This window comes from Felis catus, chromosome A1, assembly GCF_018350175.1.
Source record: "Felis catus isolate Fca126 chromosome A1, F.catus_Fca126_mat1.0, whole genome shotgun sequence".
Classification (NCBI taxonomy): Eukaryota; Metazoa; Chordata; class Mammalia; order Carnivora; family Felidae; genus Felis; species Felis catus.
In genome coordinates this window covers 89,726,370-89,732,369 of record NC_058368.1, presented here as the reverse complement: position 1 = coordinate 89,732,369, position 6,000 = coordinate 89,726,370, and positions in this window count along the sequence as shown.

The window sequence follows — 6,000 nt, the reverse complement described above, 5'->3', positions numbered from 1 at the left end:
GCTTGAGACCCAAGGGTTTAATAGCAATCCCCTCTGCTACTCCCACTCCTCAGAGGCCGTGGAGGGACCAGGATACCTGGCTGTGCCCATGGGAAGGGCAGCTGGGAAAAGGAGCTGTCTCCTTCCAGGGGGCCATGCCCAGCTGCCCCACTGCACTAGCTCTGATGGACTTGTGGCAGGGTCCAGAGCAGTGCAGAGATGTCACCCCTGGAGCCATAGCCACTTGGCTAACTGGAGCCCGTGTCCCACAGAGGGCAGTTGAGGCCTTCAGAGATCCTGCCCCACTTTCCAAATCCCCCCGTTCTCTCTCTGCAGCCATCCGTCTTCAGGATTACCCCCACCCCAACATCTGGTTCATGGCAAACTTTGCTACCTCCAGTCTAGGGTCTAATCGTGGGGTTTCCATCTCTCCCTGCAAATGTTGGCTCCATAAGGGCCACTGTGCACTCCCCTGTGGCCTAGCCCAGCACAGGACAGACTTGATTGCTGGGTCAGTTTCTCCTGAGCTTGGGAAAAGCAGATACACAGGGGGTGTCTTCTGACTTCCAGATCTCCCCAATTCCGTTTCGTGCAAGAGACGCGTCTTCCCCTATTACCGTCACTTTGACCCCAATTCTTCTCAGAACAGACTTCCCACCTCCCCTGCCTGTTCTTTTCACAGAAGACCCACCCCACCTGCAAGTCTGCTTGCTTCTAGTGCCGGCTCTCCTCGCCCTGTTGAACTTTTCCTTCTCCCTCTGGGCCTTGGCACTTTTGAGGCCTGAGGAAGCCAGGAAGACCCCCGGGGTGTGGGTCAGGGTCTGTGTCCCATCCTGCCCTTGTCCTCCAGGCTTGCCCCGGCCCTTTGGCTCCAGGACTGAGAATGCCTTGGGTCTCAGGTGATGGGGGTACAGCAGATCTGGGAACCCACTTTTGTAGAAGATCATGTAGGAAAAGGGTTTTTTTTCCCCCTGCATATCCAATGTGGATAAAAACCCAGCTCACAGCTGAGCTCCTCTTCTGCTTCTGTGTCTCCCAGAGCTATTATCTCTTCCTTCTCAGAGCCTAGCCTCTGGTGAAGCCTGGTGCCAGCCTCCCCCACCAAGCCCTTGCCCTGCTCCCAGAAGGCACCACTCTGCTCTTTTAGGAGCATAGGGGCACCTGGGTGGCTCAGCCAGTTAAACATGTGACTCTTGATTTCGGCTCAGGTCATGATCTCATGGTTCGTGTGTTCGAGTCCTGTGTCCAGCATGGATCCTGCTTGGGATTCTCTCTCTCTTCCTCTCCCTCTGCCCCACCTCTGCTCACACTCTGTCCCCCTCAAAATAAAGAAATACACTTAAAAAAAAAGAGGCTAAGGGTAAGTCAAAGCACATCACCCCTTTATCAAAACTTTCCTCTGGCCTTAAAATAAGAAACCACATCCTAATTTTGGGCTCCCAGGCCCACTGGGATGGGCCCTGCTGGCCTCTCCTCCTCCCATCCCCTCGACCCTTCTTTCTTCTGACCTGAGCCTTCACTGCCAATCTTCCTCCCATGAAGAGCTCTGCCCACATGTCACTCCTTACAGCAGGGAGTATGGCCTGTGAATTCTGTGGGGACTGGGACTCTGCCATGTCCTGTTGCCCATGATGATGTATGGCACCCTGGGTGTGGGTCCCTTGGCCTGCAGTGGCCATGTCAGAATGGAATCATTAGCATCAAGGGACACTCCAGTGTGCCCTTGGCCTGATGCCCCCTAAAGAAGAGGAGTCGAGGCTGATAGCAGTGTGAGGTGGGGACGGAGGGGGAGGTGGGGTGAGGGACCCAAAGGCGGAACACACTGATGGGACACCCCCAACAGTTCCCTTGTGGCTGAGTTCTCATTCACACCTGGAGACCTGTTGTGGGGAGTGGGGCTGGGCTGGGACCTTGGGACACTGAGTGCAGCCTGAGCATCCAACCCAGGTAGGAGCAGAGGATCCCAGGAGAATGAGCACAATCCTGTGGGGAACTCGGAGTGTGGTGGTTTCTAGCACATGTAGGTGTGCTTGGGGCTGGGCAACCAGGTAGGCGTCCTGATGGCTGACAGCTGGGTTGAGGCATCTCTCCAGGGAACAGTGGCTAAATCCACCTGTTGGGAAAATGAATAAAGTTTTACGCCATAAGATGGCCAATGGGACTAAAACAAGCTTTGGTCTCTAGCTTAGAGACCCCTCCTCCAGTTCTTCTTCCTTTGTTTGCTGTGCGTGTGAAAACCCTCACAGATATGGAAGCTGAAAACTATAAATTACCTTCCCGCTCACATTTGGGGCTCAGATCTTTGGAGAAATGTCTCCTCTGAGCCCGCTGGTGTTAAATAAATCTCTGATCCACCAAGATCTCCAAGTGTCGCTTGGTTTTTCCTCCAGCATTCCAGCTTGGTTCTGTAACATATTTGGTTCCCTGACCGGGAAACCCAACTGCGCTGGCCTGTTGTTGCCACCAGTTTGGGAGAATGGCTAGGTGGTGATGGAACAGGGGATCGCAAGGGAGAAGGTGTGCCCTGCCTGAATTTCGGCAGTCTCCCGCTCAGTCGCCTTAGGCCGGCCCCGCTCTGCTGTTCCCGCCGGACTGGAGGAGAATTGGCAGGTGAGGACCTGGACCCGACATCAGAACCGGTAAGGCTGGGGCCCAATCTAGTCAGGCCCACTCGCAAGAGTGGAAGAGGGACCTGATCACTCCCTGGAGACCTCAGAGGTCTCACAGGTAGGAATTCTATGGGAGGGAATGTAATAATCTCTGGTGTGTATGTGAATGTGGATGTGTGACTTGGTCTAGCTTGCCTATCGAGTTCGATTCTGTGGCTCCATGGGCAGGCACCCTTAAGGTCCCCAAAAGCCCATGGAGTCTGAGTGGGCCCATCTGAGATTCCATGGTGAATGGCACACAGTCTATGGCGGCATCAGAACAGTTTCTGATCGTAAGTCACAAAGCTGAGACTGCTATGGCTGTCACCTAAGTTCCTTTGGGACATGGCCAGATGGGCATCTGACTGGTTTCCTCATTAGAGGGGGCACCCCCCTATCCCTCTGTCTGTCTTTGCGACTCCACCTCATGGGAACATTATGGGGTTGGGACAGAGCAAAAAAGGGGTTGCTTGGAGACTATGGAATTAAGATAACCCCCAGCACGTTAAGGACCCTATGTGAGTTAGAATGGCCCACTTTTGGTGTAGGAGGGCCCTCTGAGGGAACCTTGGATATCTCAATGGTCCGCTGCATCTGGCATGTTGTCTCCACAGACCCAGGTCACCCTGATCAATTTCCATACATCCTTCTGGCTTGAAATTGCCTGAAATCCTCTGCCTTGGGTGTGATTCATCCATAACAAGCAGAGTCAGACAAAGGTTTTAGTGGCCTTATCCGGAAACTCAAAGAAGCAACCCACCGCTCCCCTAGTGTTTGCAGGAGACCCAGGGGGACGATCCTGTCTTTCTGCCACCTTATGACTCAGATCCTGTCTTTCTGCCACCTTATGACTCACCGGGCTCCCTACCCCCTGCCCCTAAGCTTGAAACTCCTCCCCTGTCTGTCTCTCCTCCTCCTCCTCCACCGCTGCCACCACCACCGTGGCCCATCTCTCCTCCCCTCCTGACCCAGAAAACCCTCCCCCACAAGGACCAGTGGCCAGATTGTGCCCTCGGCCAGGTTCAGACACTCTCCAGATGCTGGTCCACATCCACCGGTACCAAGAGGCTCTCCTCCGCAGGGATCCGAGCAGGGGCTGAGAAGCCCATGAATATGCCCAGCAGCAAGGGGATTCCCCCAGGGATTATTATGAAAGGCTATGTGAAGCTTATACCATTTGCTCCAGAGGCACAAGAGAGCCACGGCAAAAGGACGGGGAAGGTCTAGCTGCCAAAAGTGGGGAGGTCCAGAACCTCCTTAGCAGTGGGTCAGTGAGCCTACTGCAAGGAGAAAGGACATTAAAAGAATAAATGTCACAACCAGGGAAAGTCCCAGAAACCCAACCAATATCAGGAGGAACCTCAAGAAGGGGACCTTACTGGTCTGGCTGAAATAGAATCAAACTGAAGGGGACACTCTTCCTCTGCCTAATAGATGTGAGGGATTCTCCCTCATTTCCCAGGTTAACAGCTATAATTGGAGCCAACTGTGGTTAGTCTACCTCGGGATGGGGACTTTAAGGAATGTTCCCAAGCAGTTGCTTAAACTCCATTTGTTTTGGGGAAATTTCCGGTCTCCTCTGGCCTGATATAGACTCCATATTTCCACTTTGGTGGAAAAAACATGGCGTCTGCTCCTCTGAGATAAGGTTTTGAATTAGGTTTTCCTTCTCTGCCTTCACCTGGCACCTTGCCCCTTCTGCCTTCCCCTCCCCCTGCTGTTTCGGCACCAACTTGGTTGTGGTGTCCATAACTGATTCCTATACCCTCCTCAGTGCCTCACCACCATTGGCTCTTCCTCCCATCCTCAAGGTCAAGGAGTAAATTGCACCCCCTTGGACATCTAGGTCTTTTTCAAATAGAATGAATTGCTAAAGCTTTGATTACTGAACATAGCTTTGTGTTTTTAACTTCTTATTGCAGAGAAATTAAGGCTATTTGGACCTATTGGAAAACATCCTTTGTACTTAATTGGTTTGTGAATTTAACATCTAAAAAAATTCTGGTGTAAACACCTCTCAGTTGGTTACTAAGTCCTCAACTGAAGACTAGGGTTTCCTAAGAGTTAAAGTTAAGCTTTAGAGTTAAAATTCTGCTAAGTGTATTTAAGACTGATGGAAATAAGGAAAGGAACCCTGTATGTAGGAAAGTAAGAGGTGTGTAAGAAAGATATAAGGTATGGAAATAACATTTTTGTTGAGGGTAGAAAGTAATTTTGTCCTAAATGAGACTGGTTATTTGGAGAGAAATGGCTTTGGGACAAAGTTTGGAGGCAAAGGAAAGTTGTATAAGGTTCATGAAGGGAAATCTTTGGAAAAGAATTTTATGTGTGCTCAGAGGGACTAAGGTTGAGATGAATGGAATTTTAAAAGTACACTGGTATAAGGTTGAATTCTGCTTTTCTCTCTGCTCAAAGACAAAGTTTTCTTGGACTGTTGATCTGCTCTTGATAAAACAATTCAAACAAGGTTTGTCTTCTGGGAAAATCAAAGTTTTAGGTTTCATCTATCAGCTTTTTGATTACTTGGTTAAAACTTCTCAATGTTAAAGGAGCTAGGTTTTGGTAACAACTATATAATGCTATATATTCACCTTTAGGATCTTTTATTGCCACCTTGGTTGAATAAATAAAGTTTTAAGATTTGTAATGATCTGTAATCCTATTTAGGACGTACTTACAACTTCCTAAGGTTTTAACAAACTTCCCAGGATTTAAATGGTAAATGAAGTCTTTTTGACCAATTAGGCCCTTTTATTTGGGATGCTAAGTTACTTGGAAAAGCACTGTCGTACAATGGTAAACCTTAGGTTGTATTGCACAGGTAAATTCCGTAACTGCCCAAATATATATGCAATTCCTAAAGTTTTAATGTTTTGATATAAGGTCATCACTTAATATTCTGATTACTTGAAGTGTTATGTGTCACAGAAATAACCGATTTTCTTTGTCAATTTCATCATAATGAACTCTCATCAGATCTTCAACAATGTCTATTTCTGAGATTTTTGTCATTTATAATTGTTTTTATTCTCTCACAAAACATGTTTCTTTTTCAAGGAGATTTATAAAAAGGACTTTGGGGACAAATACAGGTATTTGACATCTTTAAGATTAATACTAAAATGGGTAAGAATTTCCAGAACTAAAAAGTTGCATTCAAATTGAACAAGAATTAGGAACATGGGATTAAGTGAACTGAGGAAGATTATAGTTTGTGATTCTGGTCGAAAATATTGCTGGTCCTCTAATGTTTGCTCTTCCAGATTAAGGAAACTTTCTCTTAAGATATCTATGATATACAGAAATGTCATAAAGTATTCATGTGTAAACTGAAGCATTTACCTTTTCTCTCTATGTAACTTCCCTGAAATTC